This window comes from Enhydra lutris, unplaced genomic scaffold (genome assembly GCF_002288905.1).
Source record: "Enhydra lutris kenyoni isolate GAN:26980312 unplaced genomic scaffold, ASM228890v2 scaffoldscaffold1, whole genome shotgun sequence".
NCBI lineage: Eukaryota > Metazoa > Chordata > Mammalia > Carnivora > Mustelidae > Enhydra > Enhydra lutris.
In genome coordinates, this window is record NW_019154085.1 from 104,066,858 (window position 1) to 104,085,647 (window position 18,790).

General features: G+C 36.9%; 1 protein-coding gene and 1 pseudogene across 1 annotated transcript in view; one reads left to right on the top strand and one right to left on the bottom strand.

Moving 5' to 3' along the window:
• LOC111159262 (protein tyrosine phosphatase, non-receptor type 4) overlaps positions 1–18,790 on the top strand; it is a 214,884-nt gene that overhangs the window by 39,664 nt on the left and 156,430 nt on the right. The window lies entirely within an intron of this gene.
• LOC111159362 lies at positions 9,541–9,998 on the bottom strand (annotated as a pseudogene).

Sequence of the window (18,790 nt, forward strand, 5' to 3'; positions counted from 1 at the left end):
ATGGAATGTTGTATTTTTCAATATAGTAAACAGTGTACTAATTGCTCTTTTAGAGAGACATATATTTAATATATTTATGGGTTTTGTTATATATACTTAAATATCAGCTTTAATATAATTGAGTGCATTACTACTAGAATGATAAATATTATATGGTACTGAAACTTTTTCTACCATTACTTAGGTCATCAACAGATTTAAGAGGAACAATGTGAGAAATTGACTGTTGGATATGTAGTATGCTTTGTACTTTTGTGTAGATGCTGCATATTTTAATCTATGTGAATTGCTCTTTAGTTATGCTGTGTACATTAAGAGGGAAGTTCAAATCTCTGGTATTTGTTCTCTGTGTCCACCAAGTACCGTAAGTCTCAGAAATAGACACTGTGGGCAGCTGCTAGTTTCACCAGCATCTCTCTATTCACTGGGAAGGAGAACTGCTCAGTTTCCTTTAGAGATTAACCAAGCCATAATTTGTAACATCTTAGCTTTTGGAGTCATTCCCTTCCCTGCAAGATTTCTGTACCATAAATGAAATGTTCATTGTTGCCAAAGTGTGCTTTTTTTCCATCTGGTATTCATCTCATCAAAACCTTTTCTGTATATTTTCCCCTGGAAGAAAATGATGTAATGAAGGAGTTGATATAACTTCATTAGTTCCTTTTTTCTTTCTCTTGCATATACAGGATTGAGATAAGCGTGTTAGCACTGCTTCAGTTTGAAGTTCCATTTTCACTGTGGTTTTGGCACAATCATTTATTTTACTGTAGCCAGCCTGTGGAGTGTGTTTTCTCTCTCATGTCCTTGAATTCATTGTCAGTTTCAAAATATTTGATGGAAACATATTAAATGCTTTAAAATATGTAGTACTCTCCGTGTATGGGACCTCAGCTAGAAGACTGAAAGACTGGAGGCTAGCATCATTTGAAGGTTTATTCACTCATATAACTATTATCTGAGACCTTAGCTGAGGCTTAAACACCTTATGATATGTCTGTGTGCCCTGGGCTTCTTCACAGCACAGTGGCTGTATTCCAAAGGTGAGCATCCATAGAGTGGGAGCCAGGTTTAGCCATATTGCTTTTTGTGATCTGGCTTTGGAAGTCACATAATATCACTTCCACCATATTCTATTTGTCAGTGCTATCACAAGGTCACACTCAGGATCAATGGAAGGGAAATTTATTCAGTGTATAGTTCAAAGGTGCTTCATAGATAGCACTGTTCAAAGACAGAGAACAAAGCTTTTGCATTCAGGGATTTTCTTTTCTTTTCTCTTTTTCTTTCCTTTCCTTTTTTTTTTTTTCTTTTATTTTTCCCACATTGAATTTTTCCTCAGTTTACTTTTTCACTCTTTAAAAAATTTTTATGTTAAATGGGCTCCATACCTAACATGGGGCTTGAACTCATGACCCTGAGATCAAGAGTCACATGCTCTACCAATTGATCTTACCAGTGACTCCTCCCTTAGTTTATTTGTTGGAAATAAAATTACCTTTAAAGTACTAAAGCTGTTCTCTAAAGTGTTTTCTTTGTTATCAATCTTTATGTACTTAAGAATAACTGATAATTTTTTAATGATACCAGTACCTCAGTTGTTGATGAAAGATACCATAAATCATAGATTTTGTTTTCTCTTAAAATAAGGTGAAATTCAATTAATACATATTTTAGTTATGTGATAATTTGGGTTGATAAATATTTAGTTGGCTGATCCTTATACTTTTTTTTCCTGTTAAATAATATGGTAAACAATTTAGTAGTATAAATCAAGTTACAGAGGTAGGGTTAGCAGGTGAATGTGGATTAAGATGGGAAACTAAAGGAGTAGAGCATGAGTAAGGGGGTAGAGTCAGATGGAGGAGGAGAGTGAATTCCAAGCAGGCTTCATGTCCAGGGCAGAGCCCAGCACAGGCCTGATGTTATGACCCCAAGATCAGTATCTGAGCCCAAACCAGCAGCCCGATGCCCAACTGACTGAGCCACCCAGGTTCCCTGAGAGAGGATCTTAAGCGGCCTCCACACCCAGCACAGGATCTGATGACCCTGAGATCATGACCTGAGCTGAAATGAGGATGCCCAACTGACTGAGCCACCCAGGTGCCCTGACTTATTTATAATCATTCTCTAGTCCTATATCTGTAAAAAAAGATAGAATTTTAGGATATTTTTTCCCCTGATTATTGTTCCATTGACTTTACATATTGTATATGTGAGAAAATAAGTTTAGAGTCATTAGGTTACTTGCCAAAGCAGTTGCAGAGCCAGGAGAATGTGTGTGTGTGTGTGTGTGTGTGTGTGTGTGTGTGTGTGTGTGAGAGAGAGAGAGAGAGAGAGAGAGAGAGAAGTTCTGTTAGCACCTCTTGTCAACATTTTAACTATTATTTTATTAAGTGTCATTTTCCAGCCCTACTTAAATTTGATATGTTAGTTCTTTAAAAATACTGTCATTTATGTGTCACTCAGATTCCCTCAGAAGTGTTTTGTTTTACATATATTGGTTTATTCATGTATACAATTTAAGATTTTTTTTCTTTTTTAAAGATTTTATTTATTTATTTATTTGTCAGAGAGAGAGAGAGAGAGAGAGAGCATGCACACAAGCAGGCAGAGTGGCAGGTAGAGGCATAGAGAAACTGTTACTTCTACAGACTCACTTTGATTACTGCCTTTACTGTTACTTTAGTGTGTCTTAAGCAAACATTGTGTCCAGTCTCCCTTGTTTAACCTTGATATGGCTCAGATTGATTTTCGACAGTGTCTACCCTGAAAGAGAATTTACTGTTTACCAAGATTTTTTTTTAAGTAAAATCGCATGTTAAAATGCAGCCGGTCATCTTTAGTGCAAAAATATGTGATAATTTGCTAATTACCATAGTGTTTGAAAATGCAAACGTTGTAGTATGTCATAGATCTTTAAAGATTTTGTTAAAAAATTTTTTTCCCTAAACTATATTATATTAAGCACTAGGAAACTCTTATCAGGTTTATAATTATGCACAGTTAAGATTATCTTATTTCTTGTTTTTTTTTCCCTTTAATCCCACTATGTTTCATGAGGTGTATATATATAGTTCTTAGGTCTTGTAGCACATTTGTCATATATAAGTTTGTTACTGATAATGACATTTACAGTTATCCAGTGATGAATTTGTAAGTCTTTAGTGTGAAGACTTACTAGCTTAGTGACTATACAGAAGTTGCTCTACCTTTTTGTGTTTTAGATTCTTGATTTGTTTTTTTGGGGGGGGGGCGGGATTCTGTGTAGAAAGTAATTGCAGATCAGTCTCCCTATGCCCTGGAAGTTATATACAGATTTTTTTTGTTATAATATACATGCTATATATTGTACAGTGCATAGATACTCAGTATAAAACTCAGTGAATATTTGCATATGTATACATCTGTGGAAGTACAGTAAGATTCCCTCACCAAAGGAAAAAAAAAATGATTCTCTTGTGCCCCTCTAAGTATTTCCTACTCTATTTTATTTCCTCTCTTAGCTTTTTTGGGGTAATCTTTTAATATCCGACAGTTAGTGATTACCATAGAAATTACAAAATGCGTCTTTACTTATCAGTCTACCTTTAATACTTCTAACATGTTCACCCCCCCAATACAAAAAGCTTAAAAACAGTTTAAATCCATTTACCTGCCTCCTTCTTTTTTGCTAATATTATGTATTTCAACATCCCCCCATATGTTATAAACCCTGTAAGACATTGTTATTATTGCTTTAAACAATCAGTGATCTGTATATTTGCCTTTATATCTATACTCTGCACTTACGCATTTCTCATATATCCATGCTTCCATCTAGAATCATCGTCCTTCATCCTAAAGAACTTCTTTTATTACTTTTTTTTTTTTTAAAGATTTTATTTATTTATTTGACAGAGAGATCACAAGCAGGCAGAGAGGCAGGCAGAGAGAGAGGAAGAAGGAGGCTCCCCTAGAGAGCAGAGAGCCCGATGCGGGGCTCGATCCCAGGACTCTGAGATCATGACCTGAGCTGAAGGCAGCGGCTTAACCCACTGAGCCACCCAGGCGCCCCCTTTTATTACTTTTTAAATAAGGTCTGTTTATGATAGATTCTTTCAACTTTTTGTCTTTTGTTATTCCTCATGTTCTGGGGGATATTTTTGCGGACAATAGAATTTTGTGTTGCTAGGTTTTTCCTTCGGTAGTTTAATGATGCCACTTCATTGGCTTTCATATTTCTCTTAAGAAGTCATCTTTCACTTTTACTGTATTCTCCTGAAGGACAGGAGAGAGGTCCATTCCTTCTTTGTTTTTAAGATTTTTCTCTTTCTCTGATTTTTAGTCAGTTGTCTGTAATACAGGTATATATGGTTTTTTATGTGTTTGTTTTTCCTGATTGGTATTTACTGACGTTCTTGAATCTGTAGGTTGATGTCTATAACATTTGAAAAGTTCTCATCTTTCACTGATTCAGATACTGCTTCTGACCCATTTTCTCTTCTTTCCTTCTGTACTTCAGTTACATATATATTAGACTGTTTGACTACATCTCACATCTAACATATGTTCTACTTATAATTTTTTTCTGTCCTTTGAGTCCTTTGAGTGGCTGTTAATCTGTCTTTGCATGTGCTGATTCTATGGGGTTTTTTCCCTGTGCTTATTCTGCTTTTAAACCTATCCAAGGAGTTCCTCTATTTCACATGTTTTGCAGTTCTAGAATATCTCTGTGATCATTCTCATAGATTCTAATTCTCTGGTGAAATGTATCCTGTTTTAATCTATTTTCTGTTTTTTGATTCTGTTGTCTTTAATATGTTGTCATTTATTTTTAAAGTGCTTACATAAGACCAAAATATAGATCACTCCCAAGTCTTTTTTTGATTGTTTTGTTTCTTGATTATCAAGCACTTTTCCTGCTTCGCATATCTACTAATTTTGCATTGTATGATGTATACTGTGAGTATAATGTGGAGTAGTGGACAACAGATTGGCCCACGGGCCAAATCAGCCTGGTGGCTGTTGTGTGGCCCATGAGCTAAGAATGGTTTTTACTTTTTTAAAGGTTTTGTTCTTGTTTTAAGAGAATGTGCAGTGGAGACTGTGACCCTCAAAACCTAAAAATACTTACTTCCTGGCTCTTTACTCGAAAGGTTTGCTGACCCCTATTATAGAAGCTTTGGATTGTTATCTTCCTTTAAGTAAAATTGCATTTTATTCGGGCGGGCAGTTAAATTGCCAGTGGATCACTTTGATTCTGTGAAGTTCAATTTTAGGCTTTGTTAAGGAATGTCTGTTTCAACTTTGTTTTTATTCCTAGGGCTTGGATTATCTAGGGTCTCACCTAAACACCTGTGGCATTCCTCAAGGTCTCTCTCCTCTGATTAGTCTGTACTTCATTTATTCAGAACTGTGCAAGCTCTGAACTCTTTGTTTAGCTAAAAGCCTCCCATAGCTATTCTCTCCTAGGCTTCTAGGAGTCACCCTATTTAACAAAATACTGTTAAATATTTTAACCCACACTGTTCATCTCTGCCTAGGAGGCAGATGAGAACCCAGAAGGGATTTTTTTTTTTTTAAGATTTATTTATTTATTTGCAAGAGAGGGAGAGAGAAACTAAGCAGACCCCATTTTCAGAGCAGAGCCCAACATGGGGTTCCATCTCACAACCCTGAGATCATGTCCTTAGCTGAAACCAGGAGTCTGACACTTAACTGACTGTACACTGAGGTCCCGTGTGTCCCCCCGCCAGAGGGAAATTTTTATATAGTTTTGTAACTTTTTGGCTCTTTTCTCTCTAATAATCTGCCCCCCAACTTCCCCATTCAGCTACCTTAGCAGCCCCGAACATTAATTGTAGTCTTCGCTTCCAGCAGGACTGCCACACTGTTTGGGCTCTGTTTCTCTACACCATGATTTGAAAAATGCCCTTAAGGAGAAAGCCAGTGTGAATATGGGATTTGATTTATCTGGTTTTCTTCTATCAAGGATCATAGTGCTGTGTTGGTTATTGTCTAAGGCCTACAAATGGGCTTTTTGTTTGTTTGTTTTTTGGTATATTTGGTCTAGCTTTTATAGGTGTTTATAGCAGAAGGGTATCCCAACATTAGGTATTCCATCATGACAAGAACTGAAAATCCTGATTGTTTTAAAATGTGAGAATATAGCTCGTTATATAATAGTGGATTTTGATTTGAAATATTTAACATGTTGCGGGCTGTGTTTTTTGTCCAATATTCAGTTGAGCCAAATAGAAAAACTCAGGTTTCAGTTAATAATGGTAAATAATAATAGTGAATGTATGCACCCTATAAAATCAAGTTAGTCTGAGATATATTGATTTGGTGACGGGGATAAAATAGCATTTGATTTCCAAAGATGAAGCCCTATGTACATGGACCATTGGGTTTGTTATTTTAGAAGATTTCAGCTCAAGTCATCTGCCACGTTTGAGATGCACCTTAATCCTAGTTGGTCTGGGCTCACCTGTTATCAGAGAAACTTTGTTTGGCTCTTAATTGTTTAACTATCTTGTGTTTGTGTTTACATGTCCAGCATCTTCAAAATCATTGTTAAATATTTTAGCCCACACTGTTCCTCTCTTAACTACCATACTAACAGTGTATATGAAGTACAGACCTGGTAACACACTATTTTATTACCTTATCTCATATTCTTTGAGGGAATAATCATTTAAATGTTTTTGCTGTCATACTGTTTTTTTGTATTATACTGAATGTAAAGGCTGTTTGTCTAGGCCACAGGTTACCATGAGTAATTTGATGAAACTAGGTAGTTAGCTTGGGGTCTACTTTCTTGCTTTTGCTCTGTGTGTCTTTCTTGAAGTTGAATAGCATGCCCTTCTCAGCTACTTGAGTCCTGTTCTTTGAGAAAGAATATATGCCACAGCTCTGTTTCTGGGCTAAAACTTGCAAACATGCTTTCAGTATTTGTTGAAATGGTGTTGGTGACCATAGAGATGTAGTTGTTACCATACAGGTAAGCTACCTAACTCCCTTTCTGATGCACCACTGCCTCTCCCCTTCTCTTAGGTAATTCTTTGTTCTGAGTCTCCTGTGGAACCAAGAATCCCCTGGAGGAATTCTTGGTGCCCAGTATGACCCTCTGCCCAGTCGCTGGTGTGGGTTGGTGTTGGTGGATGGACTTTGATGATCACAATACTGTAGAAAAGAACCTGCTTCTCATCTTTGTACCCATTTTGAGTGTTATTCCTACTCAAAATTAGATAGTTTGGTATCTATATATTAGAAATTTGGTTATATATTAAAGGTAGCATCCATTTAGTCTTACTTGAGTCTTTGTCCTTATTTAATATTCTTTTCTAAAATAAGACTTAAAATAATTATGCTTCCAAAATAAAACAACCTATATATTCATGCATTGGATGTACAGTATAACAGATTGCTCACTTTCAGAAATCTTCACTTATCCTGAAACTCTTTTCTCCTCCTCCTTGTGAATTCAGTATAGTAATATGTCTTTCTCTTAAATATTTTCCCTAGTAACTGGTTTTTTTATTTTTTCATTCACCTTCTGAATTCTACACATAATTTTTAATGTAACTTGTTTGGTTTCCACAAAGAAAAGCAACAGCTGTAATATGTGATGAATCAGTAATACTGATATGACAAACATTTTTCTGAATGTGCAGACACTTCTTTTTCATGCTTCCTTTGGTTTGTTTATAATAAACTTCAGTGCTGATAGTGCTTTTCACTGTTTCTTTTGCATTTAATTTTTTTTCCCATGTTAAATCTGGAAGTGAATAGGCACTTGAGTTTAGTAGTAGGTTAATTTACAGTGATGGATTCACTGCATATTTTTTTGATATCATTGAACTTTGACTTACTGTGAAGTGACTTTCATTTTTCCTCATCAAGAATAACTTGAGGGGCACTTGGGTTGTCCTGTTAGTTAAGCATCCAACTCTTAATTTTGGCTCAGGTCATGATTTCAGGGTCTCGAAATTGAGCCCTGTGTCAGGTTCTGCACTCATTGTGAGTCTGCTTGAGATTCTTTCTCTCTTTCTCTCCTTCCTTGTGTCTGCTTCTCCCCCTGCTCATGCTCCCTCTCTCTCACTCAAATAATAAAATGTTTTAAAGAGAAAGAATAACTTGAATGGAACTGTGCTAGTTTTACAAAGAACTACATAGATCTGGTCATGGATTGTAGCTATTAGATTATTCCACACAGATTATTTAAACATATAGTGATGTCAAAATTAAGATTAAGCACCATGAATAATTGATAAATGAAGTTGTGGTGTAGGGAGGTAGCATAGTTTAATGAGAAGTGTATGGGCCTTGGAATTCAAAAGGCTAGATTTGTATCCTGGAACTATCCTATGCTTGCTCTGTGGCATTGTCCCACTTACTTGACCTTCATATATATATAATTTCCTTCTATATAGGTGGAAATAATATCATCTATTAAGATTATCAGGATTAAATGAATGTATATGAAGCAGTCAATAAGGATTCTATTAAGTCAATTTAGAAATGTAATATCCCTTCCTGCCCTTTGTCTTCTTTTCTCTCCTTCCTCTTTAGTAACCCAGAGTCAGCCAAATTGCAAAGTTGAGGGGCGCAGCATCCACCCAGTTGCCCTGACTTCTGACATCAGTTGCACATTTGGGAGATTTCTTTGTCTCTCTCTTTCTTTCTTTCTTTCTTTCTTTCTTTCTTTCTTTCTAAAGATTTTATTTACTTGTCAGAGAGAGAGAGAGACGCGTATGCAAGCAAACAGAGTGGCAGGCAGAGGCAGAGAGAGAAGCAGGCTCCCCGCTGAGCAAGGAGCCTGATGTGGGACTCGATCCCAGGTCCCTGGGATCATGGCCTGAGCTGAAGGCAGCCACTTAACTGACTGAGCCACCCAGGCGTCCCCATTTGGGAGATTTCTAAAACCACCCTGAGTTTCAGCAATTTGTTAGGATTCACAGAACTCATAGAGAGCTGTTATACTCATGATTATAGGAATACAGATTATGCTGGGAAAGGATACAGATTAAGATCATCCAAGGGAAGAGATGGATTGCACAGAATCTAGGAGGAGTCAAAACCAAGGACTTCAAGTCCTCTTCAAGGAGTCATAGAAGATGTTACCTTCTCCTGGCCACCATATGTGACAATACACACAGACTGTTTCCAAGGGTCTAGAGATCACCTCCCATTAGTGAAGAGCAAAGGCCAAGCTTCTCTTTGGAAAAGGTCGTTTCTTCATGTTGATGCTACAATTTGTAGTAGCTGATTAAATTATTGAGTAGTTAATATTGCGGTTATTAATTTTTATCTATGTAGTAACATACAATTTTAAGTAGTTTTTCAAAACCAAACAGGACAAAGCATATAATGAAAGCTTAATGACATGCTCCCACCTTCTTATTTATTTATTTATTTTTCCAGTTGCCAAAGGCTATATTGGTATGTATGTTTTAGAAAATAAAGATTGATTCTGTTACTTTCAAGTCAGTGGACTGAAGAGCTATGTCTAGGGACACATCAAGTAGTGACAAAGGGGACTGATGCTTTGGTCACATTTTATTCATAGATACAGTCAAAAGCACAAGACTTGTAGTAGTCAACCAGTTCTTCAGGTTTAAACCACAGGCTGATTTCTTTCTCTGTACTTTTTATTGAATTGCTGCTATGAATGTTGTTCTTGCCAACTTGAATCCAAAAGTCCTGGTTGGTGCCTGGCTTAGAATCTGCTGAGTTGGTCTCCCCAAGCATCACTTGCTTCGTTTTCTCCACAGTCAGTCCCACCCAGACCATGACCACAACTGGCCTGGAGGACATGGGCTTCAGCAGCCTGGGAAGAATGGGTGGTCCTTCAGGTCAGTGGAGTGCTGCTTCAGGAGTTCCTCAGAGGCCTGTAGGAGCTTCATGGCCATGAGATGGAACCCCTGCTGCTCCAAGTGCCTGATGATCTCACCCACCAGGGCACACTATACACTGTCCAGCTTGATAGCAGTAACCTTACGCTCCAGATCGGCCATGGCCAGGATGCTGGCTGTGCGCTCCTGCTTGGTGGGACTGGAATCAACTCTCGCTCTTTTAGTGCTAGTTTCCAAATACCTTTGGAGTTGTATTTTAGGCATTTACTCCATTTTTCTGTGCTGGTTTATGTTTTTTTATTTTGGACATAATTATTATTTTTTTACCACTCTTTCCCCAGTCTCTTTTGGATATTATATTGACTTCCTATTATGCAAGATGAGGATTTAATATTTAGTCCATTTTACATCTTCACACCCCCCAAATTCTTTTGTCATAATTTTTATTTAAATCTGTGTATCTATTTATCTATCCCTCTATCTAGTATTTATGTATCTTATATTTGTCAGAATTACATTTCTAATAAAAGAAACTAGAAATAACCATAACTTAAGCTTAAAGTTCATTTTTCTTTCACATTAAAGAATTCTGGAGATTGACAATCCAGGAAAGGGATAGCAACTTCATATTTAGCAAGGAGTCAGGCTCCCTGTTTGTCCTTTGCTTCAGGGAAGTTTTTAGAGCTCTAACATGCTTGTCAGCTTTTCGGTAGGTGGCAGTGTTACCCAAAACTGGGTTTGCCTGTTGGTGGTTATTGAACCAAAAGACACAACTAAGCCAAAGAACAGGAAAAGAAAGGGTTTTACTTGCAGTAAGTAGAGGAGAAAACACTGGGGATCTTTCCCAAAGCAGTTTTTCCTGAACAACAAAATTGAGGAAGTTTTAAGCTAAGAGTGTGCACATACTCATGTAGGGGCTTGCACAGTGGGGAGTATAGTGTGGAAGGGGGGAAGAAGTCATCTGAGGGTGACTGAGTCCAGGTCAAAGTTATGAGGGCCAGCAGTCATCAATTCTTTGGTTTCAGTTGGTCCATGTCTGAGTGCTCAGAGAGGTTTAGATCCTACATAGATAACTCAAGGATGTATATATCAGGTCAGTTTTAACTTTTGAGTTGGCACTGGGAGTTTTACCATTGATTTATTATCCCTGATATGCATATTATATCGTGTCCTGATAGTGGCTCTTTGCTCTTCGATCCTTTCACAAGATGGCTGGAAGCCTAAAATGACTTTTCTTATGTCAAGAAAGTTCTGTCTCTCTTCATTTTTCCAGGAACCTCTAACTTTTTCTGCTTATAAGTAGGGGAAAATGGAGAAGCAGAAAGGGCACATGCCAGTTTTGTTCACGAGTCTTAAGGAGCATTGCTTATAAATTCTACCCTGTAGCTTCTAGTTACATCTTAATGGCCAAAATTTAGTCACATGCCCTCATTGGGGCTGCAAGGGCTGGGTATTTTATCTTATTTTTATTTTTTTAAAGTAGGCTTGATGCCAATGTGGGGCTTGAACTCAAACCACCTTGAGATCAAGAGTCACATCCTCTACTGACTGAGCCAGCCTGCCACCCCAGTGCTGAGTATTTTAGATATTATTGCTACCCCAAACAATACTGGAGTTTTATTTTATTTTAAAGATTTTATTTATTTATTTGACAGAGAGAGATCACAAGTAGGCAGAGACGCAGGCAGAGACAGAGAGAGGAGGAAGCAGGCTCCCCGCTGAGCAGAGAGCCTGATGTGGAGATCATGACCTGAGCAGAAGGCAGAGGCTTTAACCCACTGAGCCATCCAGGCGCCCCTGGAGTTTTATTTTAAAGAAGTGAGAGAAAATGGGTATGATGTGGGCAGCTGGCAATTTTTGCCTTAATTGGTGTCCTTGTTTACTATTTTTGTGATTATGCAAATTAATTTACTGGAAAGTCGAGAAGTATATTTTGATGATATTTTATTTTTCCTAGAATAATTCATTTCCTCTTTTTAGAAATATGCTTAGTTTTCTCCCCTTAGCCTTTATTTTTTGTGTTTTCAGATTATAGGCATACCTCATTTGCTGCACTTTGCTGAGACTGTACTTTTTTTTACACGCAGAAGGTTTATTGCAACTCTGTATTGAGCAAGTCTGTTGGCTCCATTTTTCCAACAGCATTTGCTCACTTTGTGTCACATTTTGGTAATTCTTGAAATATTTCAAACCTTTTCATTATTATATTTGTAATGGTGGTCTTTGATGTTACTATTGTAATTGTTTTGCAGTGGCATGAACTACATCTCTACAGTTAATCTATAACTGATTAAATGTGTGTGTTCTAACTGTTCCCACTGACTAGTTGTTCCCTTACCTTTTTTCTTTCTCCCTCTCCTTGGGCCTCACTATTCCCTGAAACATAAGAATATTGAAATTAGGACAGTTAATTACCCTACAGTGGCGTCTTCATGTTCAAGTGAAAAGGAGAGTTGCATGTTTCTCATGTTACTTATTTTTTTAGAGCGAGATCGTACATGCGTATGTGTGGGAGTGGTGTGAGGGGCAGAGGGAGAGGGAGAGACTCTTAATTAGGCTCCACACTACCACAGGGCTCAATCTCATTACCCTGAGATCATGACCTGAGTTGAAATCAAGATTGGATGCTTAAACCAATCCACGCACCTCCTTGTTTCTCACTTTCAATCAAAAGTCGGAACTGATTAAGCTTAGGGAGGAAGGCATGTCAGAAGCTGAGACAAGCGGAGAGCTGGGTCTTCTGCACCAGTTAGTCAGGTTGTGAATGCAAAGGAAGATTCTTTAAGATTAAAAATGCTACTCCAGTGAACACACAAATGATAAGAGAATGAAATATCCTTATTGCTGATAAGGAGAAAGTTTGAGTGGTCTGAATAGAAGATCAAACCGGGCACAACATTCCCTAATCCAGAGCAAAGCCCTAACTCTCTTCAATTCTCTGAAGGCTAAGAGAGTTTGAAGCTAGCAGAGGTAGTTTCATGAGATTTAAGGAAGGAGGCGATTTTGCTAATGTAATGTAAAGGCCATTTGCTACAAGGTAAAGCAGCCAGTTCCAGAAGATCTAGCTACTTGAAAGTGTAGCTACACTAAACAACAGATTTTCAAAGTAGACAAAACAGCCTTCTTTTGGAAGAAGATCCCATCTAGGACTTTGACAGCTAGAGTTCTTGGCTTCAAAGCTTCAAAGCTTCAGTGGACAGGCTGACTCTCTTGCTAGGGGCTAATGCAGCTCATGACTTTAATTTGAAGCCTGTGCTCATTGATTATTAGAAAATCCTCAGGTCCTTGGGGCACCTGGGTGGCTTAGTCGTTAAGCATCTGCCTTTGGCTCAGGTCATAATCCTGGGGTCCTGGGATGGAGCCCCACATTGGGCTCCCTGCTCAGTGGGAAGCCTGCTTTTCCCTCTCCCACTCCCCCTGCTTGTAGTCTCTCGCTCCCTGTGTCTCTGTCAAATAAATAAATAAATAATTTAAAAAATTTAATTTATTTTTAAATTATTATTGAATTATTAAATCATTTAATTAAATAATTAAGTAAATATTTAAATTAAATACTTGAATTAAATCAATTAAAATTAAATTAAATAATTAAATTAAATAAATAATTAAATAAATTGTTATTTATTATTTAATAATTTAAAAAATCCTCTGGTCCTTAAGAATTATGCTAAATCAGCTCTCCCTGTGATCCATAAATGGAAAAACAAAGCCTGGATTATAGCACATTTGTTTACAACATGGTTTAGTGAATATTTTAAACCCATTATTGAGACCTGCTCAGAGAAAAAGATTTCTTTCAGAATTACTGCTCACTGACAATGTGGCTGGTCATGCAGAGCTCTGATGGAGATGTAATGCTGGCTTCATAGAGTGAGTTTGGAAGTAATCCTGCTTCTACCCTCTGAAAGGAATCGTAGAGAATTGATACAATTTTTTCTAACACGTTTGGTATAATTCACCAGTGAACAGGGCTGGTTCTGATGCTCTCTGCTTTGGAAGTTTACTTAATTTGCCTTAACATTTTAAGCAGTAAGTTGCTAATTCTTTCTCCTTAATAAGTAGAACAAAAATGGATGATTGTTTACAATGAAATTTGAAACTACCTCCTTGTATTTGCATTCAAATCAGGTGTTTATTTTTTCAGTTTACCTCCCCTTCCCAATTCTATTTTATGTGTGTTTTGGCAGACTATAACAACAGTCATCTTACTTACTTGGTAAGTAGTAATTTTGTAGTCTAGTTATTCCATAATGTATCCCTATATCAAAGCGTCTCATTGTACTCCTTAAATATATACAATTTTATTTGTCAACTATAGTTTAATAAAGGTTGAAAAATAGATACTACAACCTTGCCTCAGCCCTCATTCTTCTACTTAAATTGCTTATTCAGAGTTTATCATGTAGTTGAGAAATTAGCTTCTCGAGGCTTACTGCGTTTCACTTCTAACGGTTGTTAGAACTGCTACCTTCTTTTAAGGAAAGCTCTTATATCTCTGATCACATTCTGTATCTTAATCAGTTTTGTACATACTGATGTTCCTTTAGGATTTACTATTGTTTTTGTGTCTTTCATTCTTTCCTGGTATATTTACATGTATGTTGGATTACAGATATTTGAGGATTTTTCAGAGGATTTTTCAATCCCCTTTTACTAATTTTGATTTTAATTTCGTTATGTTTAGTGAGTGTGCTTTGTATAATTTCTGTTCTTTTAAATTTGAAAAGGTTTGCTTTAATAAGGTTTATTTTAAATTTGATAAGATTTATGGCATATTTTAGTGAATGGTATAGCCCTTGGAAAAAAATGTACATTCTGCTTTTTTTGCATGGAGGGGTCTATAAAATCAGTTAGGTTATTGACTCATAGTGTTTTTATAACCTTGCTGATTTCTCTCTTTGCTTTGCTCTGTCAGTTTTTCAAGGAGGAATGTTAAGTCTTCAACTGTAATTGTGTAATTGAACATTTGTGTATCAATTATGTTAGTTTCACCTCTTGTATTTGTATTACCTCTGTTGTATTACCTATTTATGATTGTTACTTCTTCTTGGTGAGTTAACTCATTTATCATTATGTAATGTCCATCTTTATCCCTGGTCATTTTCTTTCTTCTTCTGGTTCTTTCTTTCTTTCTTCTCTGTCAGTACTCTTCATCTTCCATTTGAGTAGTGTTTGTGTATTGTGTCTCTTCATTTTATTATTATTATATTAATGTATGTACATTTTTATATTAAAGTGTAAATTTAGTAGGCAGTGTATAATTGGGTCATCTTTAAAAATACAGTCTGACAGTTAATGTCTTTTAATTTAAATGTAATGAAATTATTGAATTCATTCAATTTAGTCCTTCCATTTTTTTTTTTTAAAGATTTTATTTATTTATTTGACAGACAGAGATCACAAGTAAGCAGAGAAGCAGGCAGAGAGAGAGAGGAGGAAGCAGGCTCCTTGCTGAGCAGAGAGCCCGATGCGGGGCTCGATCCCAGGACTCTGGGATCACGACCTGAGCCGAAGGCAGAGGCTTTAACCCACTGAGCCACCCAGGCGCCCCTAGTCCTTCCATTTTTAAGTTCTTTTGTTTATCCCTTCTGTTTTTTGTTTCTTCTTCCTTTCTTGCCATCATTTGGATTATTTGAATATTTTTAGTATTCAGTTTTGGTGTATCTTTTTTCTTTATTGTTTTTTCAAGGTTGCTGTATCGATTATAATATATATACCTACTTTTTACAGTGTAGTTATATTTCCCGTTTTACGAGACACCTGGGTTGCTCAATCAGTTAAGCTTCTGCTTTCGGCTCAGGTCATGATTCCAGGGTCTTGGGATCAAGTCCCGAATCGGGCTCCTTCCTCAGCTGGGAGCCTACTTCTCCCCCTGCTTGTGTGCTCCATCTCTCTCTTTCTTTCTCTCTCTCTCTCTGAGACAAATAAATAAATAAAATATTTTTTTAAAATGAAAAATAAATGGGATGTATGGGAGGCTCAGTCGGTTAGGATTTCATGTTTTACCACTTTAAGTAAAACTATACAGTTACATCCATACAGTTCCCTATTCCCTCTCTCTTTTTGGGGTATGTTTGTCATATGTTTTAATTTTACATGGAATGAAATCTCCCCAAACATGCATAAGTTTTACTTTTAATAGAATGCATATTTTATATAATTTATTTTTTTTATTTTTAATTTGAGAGAGAAAGAGGAAGAGTACAAACAAAAAAAGTGGGGAGAAACCAACTTCCTGCTCTGCCGGGAGCCAGATACAGGGCTCATCCCAGGACTTGGAGATCATGACCTGAGCTGAAGGCAGACGCTTAACCAACTGAGCCACCCAGGTGCCCCTATAATTTAGTAGGAGAAAATAGTTTTTTATATTTACCCAGATACTTCGTTCCTTTTGCTTGAAGTTTCCAATTTCCCTGTGGTTTCATTTCAATTAAGTGAAGAATTTCTTAAGTTCTTTTAATTTTCCTTTGTGTAGCAGTGTTTTGAGTTGTCTTACAATTGAATATTTTCAATGGCTATAGATTTCTAGGTTGATAGCTCTTTTTTCTCTGTACTTTAAATATATAGTTTGGCTGTTTTGTGACTTCCATAGGTTTTGTTTGTTTGTTTTTGTTTTAAGATTTTATTTACTTGACAGAGAGAGCACAAGCAGGGGGAGTGACAGAGGAAGAAGGAGAAACAGGCTCCCCTCTGAGCAGGGAGACTGATGGGCGCCTTGATTCTAGGACCCCAGGATCATGACCTGAGCCGAAGGCAGACACTTAACCAACTGAGCCGCCCAGGTGCTCCACTTCATAGTTTTGATCCAAAGTCTGCAGTCATTCAAATTACTGTTTCCCTATGTGAATTGTATATTTTAAACACATTCCTGTCCTTTAAGTTTTTTTTTTTAAATTGAGTTTATCTTTCAGCAGGTTGATTTTGATGGATCTGGCCTTGGTTTTATTTAACTGAGATTTTCTTATCATTAAATCCATTCCTTGGAACAAATTAGGATACTTTTCAGTTGTTACTTTTTCAAATATTTTTCTTGTCTTTTTCAGGAACTCTAGTAATGTGAATTTTAAATTTTGTCCTGAGTCTCTGTTCATTTTTTATAAAAACTTTGGCTTTCCTTCAGATGGTATCTTTTATCTTGAAAATTGTTTAGATTTTTCTGATTCTAGTGTACCAAGTAACTTTTTTATTGTATCCTGGACATTTTGGAATCTTATGAGAGGCTGTGTCTTTTTAAAATCCATTCTACAATAGTAATTTTGTTGTTATTTTAGTGGGTGGTTAACCCAGTACTCAAATACTTCTCATTTTGAGGGGCATTGGTTCCAACTTGAATTCACTTCCAAAGCCTGTGATCTTTGGATCTGACTTGGCATGCAGCATTGAAGGGCTAGTTTGAGGCTGACGCTGTAGCTCAGTTCTCAGTCACTGCTGTGGTTCTTTGGATGTATTCAGCACACGCACAGCTTTGGCAGGAGCCCAGGACTTATGCTGATTTATAGTCTCCTATACTTTGCAGGCTTTTCTCCACATTTTCTGGATTCTGGTGGCCACTTTTCATAATTACTGTGCTCAAAGCGTTGAGATTCTTTTCTGTGTAGTGCAGTCTTTCTTTGTTGGGCAGTGCTGTAGGATTGCCTTAGGGTGTAGTGCTGAGAGAAAAGTGAAGTATAAAAAACAAACAAGCAGAGATTGCTCCCTACTCTTCAAAAAACCCTTTTTTCCTGTTTCTCTATACAGAGATGGGTGTTCTCTCGGGTGTTTTAGTTCCTACAGTATCATCACCATGGCCATGCCATTACATAACTGGAGTTGTCCCTGGTGCAAAGCTGGTAGAGAGGAAAATGTGTCATCCCCCCCACCCCCAACACACTCTTCAGTTCACAGGTCTCCTTTTCTTCCTTTGTCTTCTTTTGCTGCCGTGCCTACTGTGCAGTTCCCTAATTCAACCCATCTTTGAGTCAAAGGTTTAAGTAAAGAAAATTAAAGAAAGGGGAACAAAAGAACACCTGGAAAGTTCACCATATTTCAGATTGCAATTTTGCCTCTCCACTCTAACTGCTGTAATTTACTTTTTTGTAATTTTACTTTTTTGGATTACTTATATAATTGCTTTATATATTTTTATCCCAAGTCTTTAGTTGTAATCAGTGAGAAAAGTAGCTTCTACTGTGCTTATTCCATGTTGGTCTACAGCAGAAATTGAATATAAATCTTTTCTTAGCTACCTTATACTAGAACAAGTTTTTCTTTGGTAGTTGTGTAGGATCTTTCCTACTTTGATACCTGTTTCTATAAAGTGACACTTGACTGACTCTCAGCTTCTCCTCTGTAGAAATTTTCCTGCTTGTCAGTATGTTCTCTTGCTTAACCTAGATACCACATGACTATGCTTTTATTTTTTATTGTTTGAATAATATTTAGAATATGTTTCTCTAGAAACAGGTTTCTTCTATATATCCAGATTAGTATTTTGTTGGATAATTTTACTGAGTATGGCTCTCTTCTTAGTTGTAGCTTTGTGTCTGTCAGATAATAGTAATCATTCAGAATCATGCTGTTTTTCCTTAGAGCTTTCACATCTGTTTTTGATTCTTTTTGTCAGTAACAATGTGGCATGACAATTACCTCTTTTTCACAGAGAATTGAAACCCAGGGAGTTTGTGCCCTGCTTATAGCTACAGGCCAAGTAAGTGGTAGACGAAGACCAAAATCCTGGCTCTCTGACTCTTCAAACTGATGCTTTTATCTTCCTCACCATCTGCTGTTGGTTGACTGGTGTGTTCCTTCTCTGTATCTTCTTCTGATCAGTGACACAGATTACAGATATGTTAAAAGTTGTGGTCACGAAAGATTGGAGATAAGTACTCCCTGGTGCTGTTTTTGTTATAATTTTGTATGTATAGGAATTTAATCGTGGGCTCTTAAGGAAGGCTTATTAGAAGTTTACATTGCTG